Genomic DNA, 19,388 nt, shown 5'->3' with positions numbered 1-19,388 from the left:
GTGAAAGGGAAGAAGAAGAGAAAGAGAGAGAAAAAAATAACTAGTGTAACATCCTGACTACATTTCAGGAGCCATGTTTCTTCCTCAGTGTCTGACTGTCAACTAGATTGCAAGCTCCACAGAGCAGGAACTGTCTCTTCCATGTGTCTGTACAGTGTTGTGTACACCTTGTAGACCCGAGCCCCTGGTTTCCTGTGGAAAGTCTTTTAATGATTATTAGGTCAATCCAGTACCGAGTGGTAGGAAGAGCTGCGTTAGTGCCCGGTGCACCCGCAGTTGCCGCACGCACAGTGCAGCTCACTTACCGCTCGATCCTGTATGTAAATAGCTTGCTAATGCAAGCTGCGTCTTAGAAGCGTTCGTGAAGCTATAGCGCTCTATACTGTAAAACGGGTTGCGCGGGCCTAACGCTTCACGGACGCGCTGGTATCTGTCATTTCAAATGACATTTGAAATGACAGGTACCAGGAAGTGGACAGTTCTCTGACGCTCAGGATTGTCAGCCCTCTCTCCCCTCCTCCCGAAGCAACAAAAGCGAAAAAATCGAAAAAAAAAAAAGAAAAGTTGCAAGAGAGAGAGGGGAGAGAGGACGGGCAATCCTAAGCTCAGGATGGCCAGTCCCTCTCCCCTCCTCCCGAGGCAAGGCGCGAAAAGCAGCCTTGCTCCGGGAGGAGGGGAGAGAGGATTGGCAGTGTGAAGCGACCAAGCTACTTACTTTTTTTGCAGCCCTCCGGAGGAGACGGCCATCAGCAGAAACGGATCGCGGCTCCCCTGCCTCCCGGCGAAGATGGACGCCTGCACGGGGGAAAGCGGCCCCTGTGCGTGCAATTGGCCGCTCAAGATGTGACGTTACGACGTTTGGCGTCATGGCATGTGACGTCACGTCTTGAGTGGCCAATTGCACGCACAGGGGCTGCTTACCCCCGTGCAGGCGTCCATCTTTGCCGGGAGGCAGGGGAGGGGAGCCGCGATCCATTTCTGCTGATGGCCGCTCAAGACGTGACGTCCATCTTCCTGAGCAGCTGGAGGCAGGAGAGGGGAGCCGCCGGTCGCGTTCGCTGATGTCCGGATGGGGGGCTGCAAAAGTAAGTCGCTTTATACTGCCAGTCCCCTCCCCCCTCCTCCCGGAGCAAGGCTGCTTTTCACGCCTGCCTCGGGAGGAGGGGAGGGAGGACTGGCAATCCCGAAGGTAGGGTTGCCCGTCCTCTCCCCTCTCTCTCTTGCAACTTTTTTTTTCGTTTGTTTTTTTTTTTTGGCTTCGGGAGGAGGGGAGAGGACTGGGGCTGCCCAGGAGACCAGCACCCATGGACGTGGCCAGGGCAGGAGAGTGGGGGCTGGGGGAAAGTTTGCCGCCTACCCTTACCCCTGCCTCTAACGCAGGGGTAGGGGTAGGCGGTAAGTTAGCAGGTTAAACGTGGGGCAAAACGGCAGGGTACAATAGCGATAGTCGGGGCGCGCGTTACTGGATGGTAGGGAATAGCTAATTCGCTCGTTTGCATGCAATATACATGCCGCGTGCGGAAGGGGTTGCCCGGGGATTTTAGGACGCGGTAGGAGTAGGTTAAAGGGGGTTGTGGATCGCAGGAAGGGCTAACGTGGCCGGGAAGTGAGTAGAACACGGGTTAGGAGCGGGGTAAACGCGGCCGCACTTTACTGGATAGACCTGGATAGACCAGCAGCAATTAAGTGGCACATTTGCATACATTTTGAATTGATTTGCACATTTAATAATGTTACTGTGTATTTTAAAAATAAAGTTGTTTTCAGATATTCTTGTGTCTGGTTAACGTATTTGGTTCTTATGGAAGCAAAAGGGAACTTAGTGACCAGGAAGAGAGAAGGGAATTAGAGCATGGGGGGTAGGGAAAGATAAAGCATCTGGATGATGGGGAGAGAAAGAGGAATCTCAAAGAAAGATGGGGAAGGGATCTCAAGGAGAGGGGAAGAGGGATATAGGATATGGGATCAAGGAACATGGAGGAAAGGAGAGGGGGAATCAGGGAATGCAGGGATAAATGTTTTCAAGAAATATGAATAGGAATGAGGGGAGGTGGGGGTGTATCCTGGAAAAAGAAGTGTTATGTTTGAAGGTAGAAGTGAACCCCTGGGCTGAGATGAGTGATGTCTCCGCCCACAGGGAGAAGCCCTGTGAGCCTCACCGTCAGCAGGCACAGTCTCAGTGGCCAATGACACAGCTAAAGGTGAAGACTTTATTAGTAGGAAGGAAGGTTAGTCTTCACAGGAATAACAGTTCATACAGTCCTGGGCAAAGGGAATTTACCCAGAGTGAGACACAGCTGAGAAGATCTGGTAGTGGCCCGTGGTGTGGGGTATGCCGAGGATGCCATCAGGAAAGCGTAGGCAGCGTCAGTTGTACAGATTCGGTAGTGGCCTGCGGAGCAGGGTATGCTGAGGAGTCTGTACAGTAGATGTTGTAGAAGTAGAAGCAATGCCGAAACCCGGAAGTGGCTCCTGCAGATTGTGAAGAGGTAATCCTGTAGGGAAGGAGAGCCAATGACTGGCGTAGGAGGAAGGCGGTAGTGGCCCGAGGATCGGGGTACGCCGCGTTGAGTCCTCAGTTCAATCTGTAGATTAGAAGTCAATAGAGGTGCTTACAGATGAAGGTTCCTGGAGCAGGTTAGAGACCAGAGAAGCAGTTCCAGTGTCAGCAAGGCAAGAAGGCCCTCCAAGGAACGGATAGCCAGGAATGCAGGGGAGCCCCCGAGGAGTGGGTACTCAGTGCATCCGTATGCCGAGAGTAGTCAGGAACAGGAAGTCCTTGAAGTGCAGAGTAGAGCAGGACAGAACTCCTTGCTAACTCTTCTTAGCATAGGGCCAGTCGGATTAAATACAGCGAGGTGGTGACATCATGTGGAGGGGATGCCCCCGAGGTTCCTGCCATGACGTGTATTAAAGACGGCCCGTAAGCGCATGCTAGGTGATTCCAGGAACAAGATGGCAGTCGGGATCGCCCACGCCATCCCGGGGATGCCAGGGAGGTCGGCGTTCGCTAGCGGAGGCCGCCACTCTTCCGAAACTAGACAAAGTAGCAGAAAAAGAGGTGAGCATGAGAGATCACAGCCGTCTGCGACCAACAGGCATAACAAGAAGGAGGACTTCCAAGATCAAGAAAGGGAAGGAGAGAAGCTCCATTTCTTTCTGACATTAAACTTCTCTCACTCACTTCCCACCCCTCCAAAACCCCTTTGATCCCCTAATATCTCACATAATATAGTAACATACTAGTGATGGCAGAAAAGGACCAGATGGTCCATCCAGTCTGCTCAGCAAGCTTCTTTTGGTAGTATCTGCCGCTCTTGCAGGATGCTCCTATGTTTCCCTTAAGGGTAATGTAACACCCCCTTGACCGCGTACCTTGTGGGGCGTTTCTGGGTCCGGGACAATCTGGAGGGAGCACCCCTTAGGGCAGACTCCGTCAGTCCTCACATTCTTAGCGCCTGGTGCCTCCACCTGGGGAAGAAGGTGTTAGTGTGTGGGATTTCCCTCCCTTCACCCCAGGAAAACAAATGGGACTATGAACAAAGCTGGCAGTATGTTCAAATATATACAGGTTTATTAAACTGTACAAGTATATACATTTCTGCATGACTATGTACATCACTAATAGGATGTCAAGCAACACACTTATCCACTCGTGATTAATAGTCTCAAGCCACACAACTATATACACTTCTACAAGGTAGCATGAACATTTAATATTTGGCAATTTGGAGTTGTTGACCCCCACAGTATACCACCATATAGAATAGAAGGGACCTCTTGAATTTTATTATCTTCCCCCTTTTTTCCCAAGTCTCACCCATGTGAAAAGATGCAACTGGGCTGGTGAGTAGTATTGGCCTGGGGGGTTCATTGTATCTAAACTGCTGCCATCTCCTTGGTGCCACTTTCACTCTGCTGAAAGCTCGGCGCCAACGCTAGAGTCCACGCCCTCCTGGGGACCTGACTCCACTTCCCGGTCTGTTGCTGGGGTCCACACTCTCCTGGGGACCCAATTCCACCTCCTGGTATGCTGCTCGTGTCCATACCCTCCAAGGGAACCCAACAATGGCTCCCAATCTGCCTCTGGGGTCCCCTTCTTCCTGGGGGACCGCTCGATCTACCACTGTCCTTCTGTTCTTCTCCCTTGGTAGGAGGGTTTTTCCTGGCTTGAGTTTACAGCTTGTTAAGTGCCAATCACGCCACTAGGCTCATGGCTTGTTTAGCATTCAGTGATTCAGGCCCTCTGCAGTCTCCACTTTCAGTGATTTTAGCTCCGCTAAGCTCATGGTCAGTCATTCCCTGTTACCCAGCATGGATGGGTTACCTTTTCTCAGCAAAAGGCCAAGACCCAGGCAAGAGCATGTAAAGAGAATGTGTACATACCCTTCCATCCTGCCTGGCTGTTTCCTTTTTTTTATTTACACTTTTATTAATTTCACCTCATGAATTCACATGAAATATAGGTAAAAAACATTTACCGATTATTTATACAGGACATCTTAAAATATATAATTATAAATCATGCAAAAACCTGCCTGGCTTTTTCTTCCTGTTGTCTGAGAACTAGGTACCCAAGGGTCTGACTCCCCTTGTTAGTCAGGGTGAGAATCTGTTTGCTTCCTAGGAATGTTTTTCAATAAATTTCTCTCATAAATTCTTCTCTCATTCAGAATTCTCCAATGTAGGACTTTTTCAGTCATAGTTCTGTAATTTAGGATTTTGCTATCCTTTGATTTAAAGTGATGTCTCACTGCAGGTTACCAACAGTAGTCCAGGGGGCTATGACATGGAAATCCTCTACCTGAGTCTCTGACTCATCTATTCAATGGTCATTTAAGCACCTTCACAGTAAGAAGTTTGACAATCTTTTCAATCTCATTCTAGGTTTCCTGGGCTGGCGGCTCATGTTACATAGCTGCATTGCCCTCTTTTTTTTTTGCTGCAGTTCACTTAAATGATAGCATGCTCTTTACCCGCTCTCCCTTGGGGGGGGCGGGGGGTGTTCAATAGTAATTGCCTCTCCATGCAGTTACCCTCAAGCTTTATGATAAGGGTAATAATATTTACAATCAAAACCAAGCAACTGTCAAACACATAAATTACTGCTAGCAACAATTTTACTGTGTGAGGAGCCTTCTCTATAATTCAGAAAATGCTGCTTGACATTCTTTGCTTTGGGACTTGGCCGTAGAAGCCATCCTGTGCTTTTTCCCTGTCTGCATGTCAGTACCCCACACCATAAATCAGGGCCTATGTTGGTTGTCATCTATAGCAAATTCTCCCTTCCCACCCCATTGCTATCAAAGCAGGGAGCAATGTTGCAGTTGCGTCAAAAGCATCAAGACTATTGGTTGAGGGTAGCAATCTCCATCCTGTTAAGGGTAGTAACTGCCACTCTGTGCAGATTACTCCCATGCACCCTCTTCTTCATTTCTGTCTTCTAATATTTAGGGATCCACAGTGTTTATCCCATGTTCTTTTGAATTCATTGACTATTTTCTTCTTCACTACCTCTTCCAGAAGGGCATTCCAAGCATCCACCACCCTCTCCATGAAGAAATATTTTCTGACGTTGGTTCTGAGTTATCCCCTCGGGAGTTTCATTTTGTGACCCTAGTTCTTCTGTTTCCTTTCCGACGTATGCACTCACTGCAATCCCCTTACTTTTTTCACCTCTTCCAATCTCTTTATTTGCTCCCCCATTTCCTTCATCACTTTTTCAATGGCATTCTCTCCCATCTCCAAATCCCTCACAAATCTGTGTCACTTTTTTCCCTGTTCACTTTTCTACAATCCCCTCAAACTCCCTCAGTCATTCTTCCATCCACCCCCAAAATTTCCTCTCTCCCGCCACTTTCTCCCATCCCCCAATATTCTCTCATTCATTTCCCTTCCCTCCACCAGGATCTCTTCACTTTCCTTCATTCACTTCATTTCCCCACCCCCCTGCAACCGTGATTCCTCACTTTTCTTCATTCACGGCACTTCCCCTTCCATCCTCCTGCTACAGTCCTCTAAGTGTGACATTGGACCTGGCAGCAGAGAAGGAGGATGCGGCCCAAGGTGTTGTCCTCCGCTTCCTCCTATCTACAAGAAGGGAGATGAGTGAGAGAATTGGGGGTGTGAGAAGAGGACACCATTGCCATCAACACCAATGCCACTTCTACTGATTGGATCCGGCCCCAGTCTCTCACAGCAATTTGGCTGGGACTAGCGAATACAACAGCAAGGGCCAGATTTTGTGGGTCTTACCTTACTGCAACATTGCAGGAGACCAAACGTCCTGCTCAAGAGTACTGGCTGGGGTTCAGGGATTCAATAATGAATGGAAAATGGGGGAAAATACACTACATAAAAATAAATATATATATAGATAAAAAGAGACATAGGATAAAAGTACTCTATATAAAACTACATTTATTTATTTATAACATGTCTTCTTATAGGATGGCTTCCTCTCTACTCCCAGGGACCTGTTTAGCCCTTCTGGGCCCTGTCTTCTGGGAGCCTCCCTTCACCCAGATTCCCTTGCAGGGCTGAACCTTAAGGAGGACCAGGCTAGATAGCTGTGGCCGGTCCCTTAAGGTGGTGTGAAGGAGTTACTTGGACACTCCATACATAGCCTCTCCCTCAGCTTACCCTTACTAAAGTGAGCAGCCGCCTCTATCTGGGCTACGATCCTGGGCTGGGGTCCTGTTTCCCTCCTCATGAACAGGAAAAAGGGTGACTTGTGCCTATGCCACCTCTTTAGGTACCCTCTTTGTTCCCTTTTATCATTGTCTTATGTCCTGCAGACTCTAATGCTTGCAGCTGATTGAGGTGCTTTCATCGCTGTTTTTTTTAGGCCTTCATCCTTCTAGGCTGCTTATGATTTAAACTTGCATCTTTGCACAGATAGGTCTGCTGATGAGACAGTTCATTAGAGTTTATAAGAGCATAAAAACATAAGACTTGCCTTACTGTGTTGGGCCAAAGGTCCATGAAGCCCAGTATCCTATTTCCAACAATGGCCAATCCAGGTCACAAGTACCTGGAAGAATTCCAAGGAGTGGAGAGATTCCTCCAGGAACTTGTCCAAACCTTTTCTAAATGCAGCTAAACTAATAGCTTTCACCGCATTCTCTGGTAATGAATTCCAGAGCTTAATTATGCATTGAGTAAAAAAAAATGTTTTCTCTTATTAGTTTTAAATGTATTACCTAGTAACTTCATTGTGTGACCCCTGGTCTTTGTACTTTTCAAAAGAGTAAACAATAGAGATGTGCAGAGGAAAAAATTAGTTTTCGGTTCATTTTTGTGAGGTGATTTTCCCCACAAATTTCAGTTTGTGGATTGTTTGATTCGTGAGAAAAAAATAAATCAAACAATTAACCCTCCCCCCTCAAAATCAGCCAAAAAAACAGAAACAAGACCTCTTGGGGCCACCAACCCACCCGGAAAAATGCTGGGGCCAGGATCCCACCCAGCCCCTACTTGCCCAGTCCAGTGGGAATCCACTGTGAGGCCTAGGCCCAGGCCAAAGCCTTGGCCTTGCGTAGGCCAAGAGTGTGGAAGCTCACCATGACCACGTCATACTCAAGGCCGAAGCCTCAGCCTGGATCCAGGCCCGAAGCTGGGGCCTGGCCTAGAGGCCAGGTCCTGACACCTAGGCCTCAGCCTAGGCTGGAGCCTGAACCCAGGCTCAACACCGCCACCCGACTCAGAGACCATACAATTGCTGTACATCAAAATAGGACCATCTGTTGGGTGATTGCGCTGGAATTAATTAACTCTGGTGCAACCCCAGTGCATGGTGTCAGAACAAAGAAAAGGATGACATAGGAGGATCTGCGAGGCCTAGGCCTGACCCTAGCCGAGACCCCGGCATTGTTCCTGGATCTGGGGTGAGGCCCTGGCATCGGGACCCAGCTTCTGGGTTGGGTCATGGCATCAGGTTCCGGGCTGAAGCCCCAGCATCAGGACCCAGGATCTGGGCTGGGTCACAGTGTCAGGCCTGGGTCTAAGCTGAGGCCCAGATGTCGGGACCTGGCCTCCAGGTCAGGTCAGTGTTGGGCCTGGGACTGGGCCAATAGCCCGGTGTCACGCTTGGGCCTAAGCCACAGCCCCTACTTTGGGCCCTGGCATATACACTAGGTGAGGCCCCAGCTTTGGGCCTAGGCCGAGGCTTCAGTGTTGCACTAGGGCTTAGGCTCTGGCTCCTGCTTTGGGCCTTGGCCTATGCCTTAGGCAAGGCCCCAGCCTCAGGCCTAGGCTTAGGTCAAATGCGTTCATTTCAAATGAATGCAATAAACGTTTATTTCTTTTGGGGGCCCATGAATAAAATTAATTGCCCTTATGCATCACATTTTTTAAATTAATTTGAAATGAATGCACATCCCTGATTAACTGATTAACGTTTACTTGTTCCATTCCACTCATTATTTTATAGACCTCTATCATATCTCCCTTCAGCCGTCTCTTCTCCAAGCTGAATATACCTAACCTCCTTTGCCTTTCTTAAATTGTTCCATCCCCTTATTATCATTTTGATTGCCCTTTTCTGTACCTTTTCTAATTCTGCTATATCGTTTTTGAGTTGTGGTGACCAAAACTCACACAATACTCAAGACGAGGTCGCACCATGGAGCGATACAGAGGCATTGTGATATTCTCTGTTTTATTCTCCATTCCTTTCCTAATAATCCCTAGCATTCTATTTGCTTTCTTGGCTGCTGCTGCTGCACACTGAGCAGAAATGTAGGAGAAGAGCGTGCTCGTATATCTTAGCACTGCTTGCGAAGTTACACTATTAAAGGTGAATTTTAAAAGCCTGACGCACACATCAATCAGGGAATGAGCGAATATGTTGGTCCAGTGAGCGCCAAATGGATGTTAAGGGCCACCGGGATATGTGTGTACATGCTGCTGCGTGCACAAATGAAAAGTTGAAAAAAAAGGGGTGGGGCGGGAAATGGGCGTGGTCTGGGCTGGGCATGGACATTCCTGGATTTTGACTTGAAATTGGTGCATAAATACTTACACACACAAGCATGCGCCGGGGACCCCTTCCGTGTAACTTTAATTCTGCTATGGAGGACGTGTAAGTTGCAAAATAAGAAAATCTAGACAGATCAGCGGGGTTTTAAGGGTCGGGTCTAGCAGAGGAGAAGGGGACTATTAAAAAGGGGAACTGAATTCAGACAGCAACCAATGAGAACCTCGACTTTTATGGTCTGGGGAACTGATAAGCCTGGGGGTGACTTGCTGGGGTGGCGGTTACTACCCGTAACCAAAAAGTCTTGGTACTGTTGATGCAACTCCATCATTGCTCTCTGCTTCAACGGCAGGGGGGAAGGGAATTGGATCCAGACAGCAACCAATGAGAACTTCGACTTTTATGGTCTGGGGAACTGATGTGCAGACATAAAGAAAAAAACAAAACAAAACACAGGACTGCTTCTACGGCCAAGTCCATAAGCAAAGCATGTGAAGCAGCACTGTCTGAGTTTTCAAAAAGGCTCATCACACCCAGTAAAAATGTTGCTAGCAATAAATGTTTATGGGTTATCATAAGGCTTGGGGATAACTGCACAGAGCAGCAGCTGCTACCCTTAAGAGAAACATGGGGGTAACCTGCATGGTGCAGCAGATACTACCATGGGAAGCTTTCTGGGCAGACTGGATGGAGCATTTTGGTCCTTTTCTGCCGTCATTTCTATGTTTCTATGCAAACTGGGGGGGGGGGGGGGGGGGGGGTTGGAAGTCCTATCCCTTAACTGGGCGAACTGGGAATGAACTGGGAAAATGTCCAATGGAGTCAGTGCACGTATCTTAAAATCCTCCCACTTGTGCAGTAGAAGCTGTTGCGGTCCCGGTCGCTAGGCTAGCGACCGGGTCCTTACCTTTCTGCTGCCTCTCCCGGTCTCGCCGCGTTCCGTTGCTCCTGGGGCCTGCAGGGCCGCATGGCAGCGTCTCTCTCCACGTGGAGACGCTGCCGAGGGACGACTCTGACTCCTCCCACTGCCAGGCAACGCGCGCGCGCGAGCAGGGGGCTCTTAAAGGTCCAGCACCCGGAAGTGCTGAACCGCCCCGTTCCTGACGTCAGACGCTGGCCGGCTATTTAAACCAGCGTCTGACTTCCTTGCTTTGCCTTTGCAACGAGGTCACTCTACTGTGTGCTTAGTTGCTTTCAGCCTTGGTTCCTGCTTGTTCCAGCCGTGCCTTGCTTCCAGCTCCGGTTCCTGCTTGTTCCAGCCGTGCCTTGCTTCCAGCTCTGGTTCCTGCTTGTTCCAGCCGTGCCTTGCTTCCAGCTCTGGTTCCTGCTTGTTCCAGCCGTGCCTTGCTTCCAGCTCCGGTTCCAGCTTGTTCCAGCCATGCCTTGCTTCCAGCTCCGGTTCCAGCTTGTTCCAGCCGTGCCTTGCTTCCAGCCCTGGTTCCTGCTTGTTCCAGCCGTGCCTTGCTTCCAGCTCCGGTTCCAGCTTGTCCCAGCCGTGCCTTGCTTCCAGGTCAGGTTCTGTTTGGTCCTGCTGTGCCTTGGCTCCAGCTCTGGGCTCTACTTGCTGTCTACATATCCTGACTCCAGCTCCGGTTCCTGATTCTCCTTGTCTTCAGCCAGCCACGAACCTTGGTCTTCTTCACGATTCTCCTTTGTCTTCAGCCAGCCACGAACCTTGGTCTTCTTCACGATTCTCCTTTGTCTTCAGCCAGCCACGAACCTTGGTCTTCTTCACGATTCTCCTTTGTCTTCAGCCAGCCACGATCCTCGGACTTCCTCACGATTCTCCTCGTCCTCAGCCAGCCACAGACCTTGGACTCATTCACGATTCTCCTAAGTCCCAGCGACTCGGACCCCTACGGGCTCCTCCTGGGGGGGTCTTGGGTTTCCAGGGTGAAGACGCCATCAGTCCGCTCCAGCTGAGTGCCGCCTCCCGGCTTATTAACTCCTGTGGACGCTGTCCACCTCAGCCGGCCCAAGGGTCCACTATTGACTTTACTCATAACATAACAGTTTGCAAAGGCCATGGACTCGGCGGACTCCGCTCCTATGCAGGCGATCCCTGGCATGGCCCAAAGAATCCAGCAGCAACAGCAATGTCTGGAAGTCTTGGCTGCTACGGTGGATCGCCTAGCCAGTCGCTTGGACGCCAATCCTCCTCCGGTGGCACAACCCCCGCCTCCACCGGCGGTTCTAGCTGCCGCACAGACTCAGCTTCCAGCGCCTACTCGATACTCCGGGGATGCCAGATCGTGCAGGGCGTTTTTGAATCAGTGTTTCATCCGCTTCACTTTGCTACCAGGGCAGTTCCCATCTGATGCCGTCAAGGTAGCATATATTTTGTCTCTGCTCGATGGGAGAGCTATGCTATGGGCCTCTCCCATGTGGGAGAAACAGGACGCCATGCTGCACAATTTACAGGATTTCGTGACTCACTTCAAACAGACTTTTGACGAGCCAGCTCGTGCTACCACCGCTACCACTGAAATTCTACAGCTACGACAAGGATCCCGTTCTCTGGCGGAGTACGCTATTGAATTTCGTACTCTGGCGATGGAACTCGGCTGGCAGGATGACTGTTTGCGGGGTATTTTCCTGGAAGGCCTTGCAGGCCGTATCAAGGACGAGCTGATGGCTCGCGACCTGCCCTTCACTCTGAACGGGGTGATAGACTTGGCCGGGAGGATTGACCGGCGATTGCAGCAACGAGCTAAGGAGGGTCGAGTTCCTCGTCGGCCTGTCTCTTTGGCACCCTCCTTCTCCAGGTCTCTGACTTTACCTCACAAGACACCATCAGCCTCCCACAGCCCCTCTGAGGAACCTATGCAGCTTGGTCGGGCGCCCCTAACCGAGGAGGAGAAGACACGTCGCCGCACTCAAGGCCTGTGCTTATACTGCGGCACTAAGGGTCATTTCCTGGGTCAGTGTCCTGCGAGACCGGGAAAAGCTCAGGTCTAGGGAGAGATGAGGAGGTTCCCCTAGGCTATGTTAATGCTACTCCTCAATGTACAGTTCCTATAACGTTGGAGTATCCAGGTGGCTCTTTTCAGACTCTAGCTTTCATTGATTCCGGAGCCGGAGGGAACTTTATCTGGAGAGAACTGGTACACCAATTAGGACTACCTACTAAGCGCCGGATACCTCCATTACGGGTTACCTCTATCCAGGGAACCCCTCTACCTGGATCCATTTCTGAAACTACGATGCCTCTCACTTTACGGACGGGAGTGCTTCACACTGAGACAATCTCCTTTTTGCTACTTGATAAATCGGTGCACCCTGTGGTCCTGGGACTCCCTTGGTTGCAACAACATGCTCCGGTGATCCATTGGGACTCTCTCCAAATTGCGCAATGGAGTCCTTCCTGTTTCCAGAATTGCCTGGATCCCGTTCCTAGACCGGAGATATTACTCTCTCACTCTGCCCTGGACCTTCCTTTGCCGTACCAGAATTACGCTGACGTGTTCTCCAAACAAAAAGCTGAATTGCTTCCATGCCATCGGCCCTTCGACTGTGCCATTGATTTACTACCTGGTTCCACTCCCCCGCGGGGTAGGGTATACCCTCTTTCTCTGCCAGAAACCCATGCAATGTCAGACTACATTACGGAGAATCTTGCCAAAGGGTTCATTCGTCCTTCGCACTCCCCTGCAGGAGCAGGATTCTTTTTTGTGTCCAAAAAAGATGGCTCCCTCCGGCCGTGCATAGACTATCGATGTCTGAACTCCATCACTAAGAAAGATCGCTATCCTTTGCCTCTGATCCCAGAACTGCTCGATAGACTTCAGGGGGCCAAGATCTTTACAAAATTGGATTTACGTGGAGCATACAATTTGGTTCGTATTCGTCCCGGTGACGAGTGGAAGACAGCGTTCAACACGCGAGATGGACATTACGAATACTTAGTAATGCCTTTCGGCTTATGTAATGCCCCTGCTGTCTTCCAGAATCTGATGAATGAGGTACTCCGGGAGATGCTTCATTCTTTCGTCATAGTGTACCTTGATGACGTCCTGATCTATTCCCAAGATCTCTCTTCCCATCGCCAACACGTCAAACAAGTCTTACAGGCTCTAAGGGACAATCATCTATACGCTAAATTTGAAAAATGTCAGTTTGAGCGCGAGTCGCTTCCGTTCTTAGGATATATTGTTTCCTCGTCCGGTTTCCAGATGGACCCAGAGAAGGGGGCGGCCATTGTCAATTGGCCTCGCCCGTCTGGCCTGAAGGCGCTACAGCGATTCCTTGGATTCGCCAATTTTTACAGGCATTTTATACCACATTACTCCCAGAAGGTAGCTCCTCTCACGGCGCTTACTCCCAAAGGGGTTAACGCTCACGATTGGTCCACTACCGCCTCGGCTGCCTTTGAAGACTTAAAACAAGCATTCCTAGCCGCTTCCTGCCTACGACACCCAGATCCACAACGACCCTTCATCTTGGAGGTCGATGCCTCGAATCTGGCTGTTGGAGCGGTGCTCAGTCAACACGATACTTCGGGCAAATTGATGCCATGTTCTTACTTCTCTAAAAAGTTTTCGCCTGCTGAATGTAACTATGGCATCGGAGACAAGGAACTCCTAGCCATTAAGTTAGCCTTCGAGGAGTGGAGGCAATGGCTGGAGGGGGCTAATCATCCGGTGACAGTGTACACTGACCACAAAAATTTATTGTACTTGGCCCGAGCTCAACGACTAAACTCGCGGCAAGCAAGATGGTCACTCTTCTTCAGTCGTTTCAATTTCATCCTCAAGTTTCGACCAGCTGAGAAGAACGTTCGAGCCGATGCTCTATCTCGTACCTGTCAGCCGGAAGAAGAGGACGACTCTCCACGAACCATCCTGGATCCTGCCTGTGTTCAACTAACTACTACTTCCATTTGTTCCTCAAGTAAGACTACGGTTCCTAAAAGGCTTCGGAGGGAAGTCCTGTCTTGGGGCCACGACTCCTTGACCGGGGGGCACGCTGGTAGACTATGAACTTTGGATCTTATAAATCGTTTCTATTGGTGGCCAGGTCTTCGACGTGATGTTTCCCTTTACGTGAGTTCTTGTCCCACTTGCGCTCTGCAGAAACCGCTTAATGGCCCCCCGAGAGGATTACTACAACCGTTACCTATACCCACGGAACCCTGGACACATATTGCCACTGACTTTATGGTGGAACTCCCGCCTTCGCAAGGCAAGACTGTTGTATGGGTCACGGTGGACCGCTTCTCTAAAATGGCTCACTTTGTGCCTTTACCCAAATTACCTTCCGCCACTGAACTGGCTTCTCTGTTCACACACCATGTATTCCGTATTCATGGTCTGCCTCAGGACATTGTTTCAGACAGAGGTCCTCAATTCACAGCCAGGTATTGGAAGGCCTTATGCAAAAAATTTAAGATCCAGTTGAGTTTCTCTTCCGCTTTTCACCCGCAAAGTAATGGGCAAACTGAACGCATGAATCGTTCTTTAAAGTTGTTCCTACGAGCGTTCATTAACCACAAACAAGATAATTGGGTGGAGCTTTTGCCTTGGGCTGAATTCGCCTATAATAATCAGATACATACGGCGACGGGGAAATCCCCTTTTCAAATTGTGTACGGTAAACAGCTCAAACCACCGTTACTTCTACCTGTACCAACCTCCTCACCCGCTGCTCAATTGTCCGCGGACCAATTGAGTAAATTGTGGTCCTCAACTCAACACCATCTTCAGAAAGTCGCACGCACTGCTAAACGCTACTATGATCAACACCGAAAACCTGCATTCACCTTCCTCCCAGGCGATCGAGTGTGGTTTAGTACAAAGAACATTCATTTGTGGCAACCTTCCAAGAAACTCTCTCCCAAGTTCTGTGGTCCCTTCCGCGTAGCAGAAAGAGTAGGGTTGGTCTCTTACCGTCTACGACTCCCAACCACTTTACGCATTCATGATGTCTTTCACGTCTCTCTCTTAAAACCAGTAATTCTTTCCAGATTCCACCCCAGGCCTCTTGACGACGCTTCCACCACCACGGATGGGGATCCTACGTTCCAGGTACGAGAGGTCCTGGATGCTCGTTTCGCCAACAGACGTTGAGAGTATTTGCTGGCCTGGGAAGGTTGTGGAGACGAAGACAATACGTGGGAGCCTGCCCGCAACATCTTGGACAAGACTCTCCTACAGCAATATCATCTGGACCATCCTGACAGGCCTAGTCCTCTGAAGAGGGGGCGTAAAAGGGGGGGTACTGTTGCGGTCCCGGTCGCTAGGCTAGCGACCGGGTCCTTACCTTTCTGCTGCCTCTCCCGGTCTTGCCGCATTCCGTTGCTCCTGGGGCCTGCAGGGCCGCATGGCAGCGTCTCTCTCCACGTGGAGACGCTGCCGAGGGACGACTCTGACTCCTCCCACTGCCAGGCAACGCGCGCGCGCGCGAGCAGGGGGCTCTTAAAGGTCCAGCACCCGGAAGTGCTGAACCGCCCCGTTCCTGACGTCAGACGCTGGCCGGCTATTTAAACCAGCGTCTGACTTCCTTGCTTTGCCTTTGCAACGAGGTCACTCTACTGTGTGCTTAGTTGCTTCCCAGTGTTGCTTTCAGCCTTGGTTCCTGCTTGTTCCAGCCGTGCCTTGCTTCCAGCTCCGGTTCCAGCTTGTTCCAGCCGTGCCTTGCTTCCAGCCCTGGTTCCTGCTTGTTCCAGCAGTGCCTTGCTTCCAGCTCCGGTTCCAGCTTGTCCCAGCCGTGCCTTGCTTCCAGGTCAGGTTCTGTTTGGTCCTGCTGTGCCTTGGCTCCAGCTCTGGGCTCTACTTGCTGTCTACATATCCTGACTCCAGCTCCGGTTCCTGATTCTCCTTGTCTTCAGCCAGCCACGAACCTTGGTCTTCTTCACGATTCTCCTTTGTCTTCAGCCAGCCACGAACCTTGGTCTTCTTCACGATTCTCCTTTGTCTTCAGCCAGCCACGAACCTTGGTCTTCTTCACGATTCTCCTTTGTCTTCAGCCAGCCACGATCCTCGGACTTCCTCACAATTCTCCTCGTCCTCAGCCAGCCACAGACCTTGGACTCATTCACGATTCTCCTAAGTCCCAGTGACTCGGACCCCTACGGGCTCCTCCTGGGGGGGTCTTGGGTTTCCAGGGTGAAGACGCCATCAGTCCGCTCCAGCTGAGTGCCGCCTCCCGGCTTATTAACTCCTGTGGACGCTGTCCACCTCAGCCGGCCCAAGGGTCCACTATTGACTTTACTCATAACATAACAGAAGCGGCATTTTTGCGCACTGAAAATTCCTTGCACATGTGTGTGCGGTCAGGTTATTTTTATAATGTGTGCATATCCACTTGTACCAGGACTTTACTTTTGTTGGACTGTACTGTTTCTGCCACACGGCTACAATGTTCTCTACTTGTAGTGGTCTCATTACCCACAGAGGCCCTAGTTTAACTTTCTTAGCTTGTGCAGTTTAGGTCAGTGAATATGGGGAGGAACCATTCAAATGCAGCTCCTCCCTTTGAGGTTGCTGGAATGGCCACCCCCCCTGGACAGGCATTATTAAGCAGCTCTATACAGAGAGACTGTGGGCAGTGATTTTAGGTTTTTTGGAGGGTCAGGTGGCAGTAAGGAGCGTTTGCTTGGTTGGATTTTCAGGCCTACTTGGGGAATCCAGGCACACCCTGCCTGGCTGGGGCTTTCCTCTGCCTGGGCACCACCCGGATTCAGGGCATGGGGAACCCCGAGTCTGGGGCTGTCCAGGATAGTGAAGACCTGCCCCTCTGCAACCCTCAGCGAGGAAGGGAGGTATGGTGGTGACCCGCGGCAAGGGGCAACTCCGGTGTGAAGTTCATTTTTGAAAAAAAAAAAAGAACTTTTTGGTTGTAAGATCCAGGAGGACGATTTTTTTCTGCCCCTTCCTGCCTGAAGAGGAACACTGAGAGCTGCGGGTTCCTGGGAGGATCCCTCTCATCGGGAATCAATTGAGAGAGAAAACAGTAAAGAGCATCACCTAACTGTGAGTAAGAACTATTTGAGAACTTCAAGGACACCCAAACTGAGTCTTTTGCACCTGGGGAAGGAGAGGATTTTGGATGCTCTGTGCATTAAGACTGTTTTACCCTTTTTGCTAGCTTTGGAAGGGGTTTTCCCAAAACTAAGGATACCCTGTCCACTTGAGAGCCTCACTTGGCCAGGACCTGGAGGGTAAGGAATCACCTGTGCTGGTGTAGCGAGACCTACGCACAGATAGAGAGGAAACAGACTGTAACCAAAAGAGCTCCTGTGGGGGCAAGGGCTGATTTAACTGTGCCATATTTCACCTGCTTTATCACCAGTAAATTATTTTATTTTTGGACACTCAATCAGTGGCTCAGGTGTATATTCTGGCGCTTACAGCACACACAGTGGAGGAAACAACCATACCTCTCCCAGGGAAAAGACCCGCAGGGGTCAGCCCTCTCTGCGGTTCTTTTTAACATATATCTTGCTTCCTGGCATCTCTGCTGCAGTCACTAAATATAACATTTTCTATATATGCAGATGATGTGCAATTCTTTTTACCATGCGTTCAGAATGGTGAGCTTCCAGAGTCAGTTGCAAGAGGTCATCTGAGAAGTTGTCCAATCATTATCTGTTTTTAAATAGTAAAAGAAACCTCAGATTTTATGGGTGGGAAAGAGGCTTGATAATTGGGTTCCAGGCAGGGTCTCTCTGAATGATGGATCATCCATCCTCATGCAGACAGAAGTGAAAAGCTTAGGAATTATATTGGACTCTCGGTTAAGTATGAGGCAGCAAATCTGGAATGTATAAAAGGTTACATTTTTTAAGCTTAAAATGATTAGACCATTGAGGTTTATGCTACCCCATGATTTATTTCATCCTGTGACTCCGGCGTTGCCTCTTAGTCATCTAGACCAGTGGTTCTCAACCTTTTTTCGGCCACTACACACCTGACAGATGGTTTTCACATGCATGACACACTGAACATGTGACCGTCACGGGACTAAATGTAAATATACATTCTGCATCCTCAGGAACCCCCAAAAATGGGTGCAGAGCAGAACTAGAGCATTATCCAAGCCATACAACTCACCATATAAAAAAAATATTCTGGTTCTGATGTCATCTCAGTAAAAGCAAAACAAACTCCCTTTACTTGCAGGCACAATACCCCTCCTTATGAAAAGACAGTAATTTACCACTAATGCATGTCCTATTGAGATAACACAACAAATAAGACTGAGACAAATGCCTACATGCTAGTAAAATACCTCACCTGACCTTCACCACAAATTATAAATATGTGCTGACAAACTGGAATGGAAAACCAAAACAACCACTCTGTATGCGGTGCAAACCTGGAGAAATGGAAAGAGAATTATAGCACCTAACATAGTCCCAGGATTTGCAATAATGCACACAAACTAACCCGCACAAAGTTACAGCTGTATTATGAAACACACTCAAACAGTAACAACCCTACCTATGAAAAGGCAACACTACAAATATTTAACCAGGCCCTAAACACTAATACACCTCCTATTAGGAAAACAGAACAAGCCAAGCTGCTGTAGATCCCCACACAGAAATAATTGTAAAACTATACTAATAAATGTTAGAGAACAGCTGATGAACAGAATAACATCCACCAATTAAAAACTCATAATAATTATTAAAAATTGTTCAAATATCAATAAAATATTTCAAAACAGCAGACACATCACACAATACCCAATAATTAAAATGGCAGTCAATCAAGAAAAATAAACTTAAAAAGCTGCCTTTACTTACCCTCTCCAGCAACTCTCCTACTCTTTTCTCTTGCAGGCCAATAGCACACACCAGAAGCAACAGTGCCTGCTGAGGCTCTGTCCTCACAGTTCTCTTCCTTAGGGCCCACAACCAGTCACACACACAATCTCTGTCTCACACGCAGCAGTAACCTCTCTAACCAGTCTCTCTTCCTCACATACACATCAGTCACCTTCCTGACCAGTATCTATCTCTTACACACACACCAATCACCTCCCTGACCAGTCTCCATCTTTCACACTCACCCACCAGTCACCTTGCTGACCAGTCTCTCTCTCTCACACACACACCAGTCACCTCCCTGTCCAGTCTCTGTCTCTCACGCACACACCAGTCACCTCCCTGACCAGTCTCTGTCTCACACACACACACACACTCATACACCAGTCACCTCGCTGACCAGTCTCTGTCTCTCCTTTAATAAATGCATTGTGCTGAACATATCTACATATATTTCACATTAGAGTGCAGTCAGCACCCATCCCCCCGTGTCTCCTCATGGGGTTATATACAGAAGAGTATTCAGTAAACTACTTTTTTTGTTGGAGCCCAATTTCTGAGTGGGCAATGGTTTATTTCATGAGAGTGTCCCTGGCTCAGCACTAACCCTGCAGGTTTTCCTGCCCCAGCTCAGAAATGTTC

General features: G+C 49.4%; 1 long non-coding RNA gene across 1 annotated transcript; it reads right to left on the bottom strand.

Annotated features, from left to right (window-relative positions):
- Positions 1 to 1,664: 1,664 nt before the first annotated feature.
- Positions 1,665 to 17,943, bottom strand: LOC115088042. The gene is made up of 3 exons (XR_003855696.1): positions 17,493 to 17,943; positions 3,376 to 3,471; positions 1,665 to 3,037 (listed from the first exon to the last, which is right to left on the bottom strand). It is a non-coding gene; the product is annotated as an uncharacterized LOC115088042 (long non-coding RNA).
- Positions 17,944 to 19,388: the final 1,445 nt, after the last annotated feature.

This window comes from Rhinatrema bivittatum, chromosome 3 (genome assembly GCF_901001135.1).
Source record: "Rhinatrema bivittatum chromosome 3, aRhiBiv1.1, whole genome shotgun sequence".
Lineage (NCBI taxonomy): Eukaryota > Metazoa > Chordata > Amphibia > Gymnophiona > Rhinatrematidae > Rhinatrema > Rhinatrema bivittatum.
The sequence above is the reverse complement of the archived record's forward strand: the minus strand, read 5'-3'. Positions and strand labels throughout refer to the sequence as shown.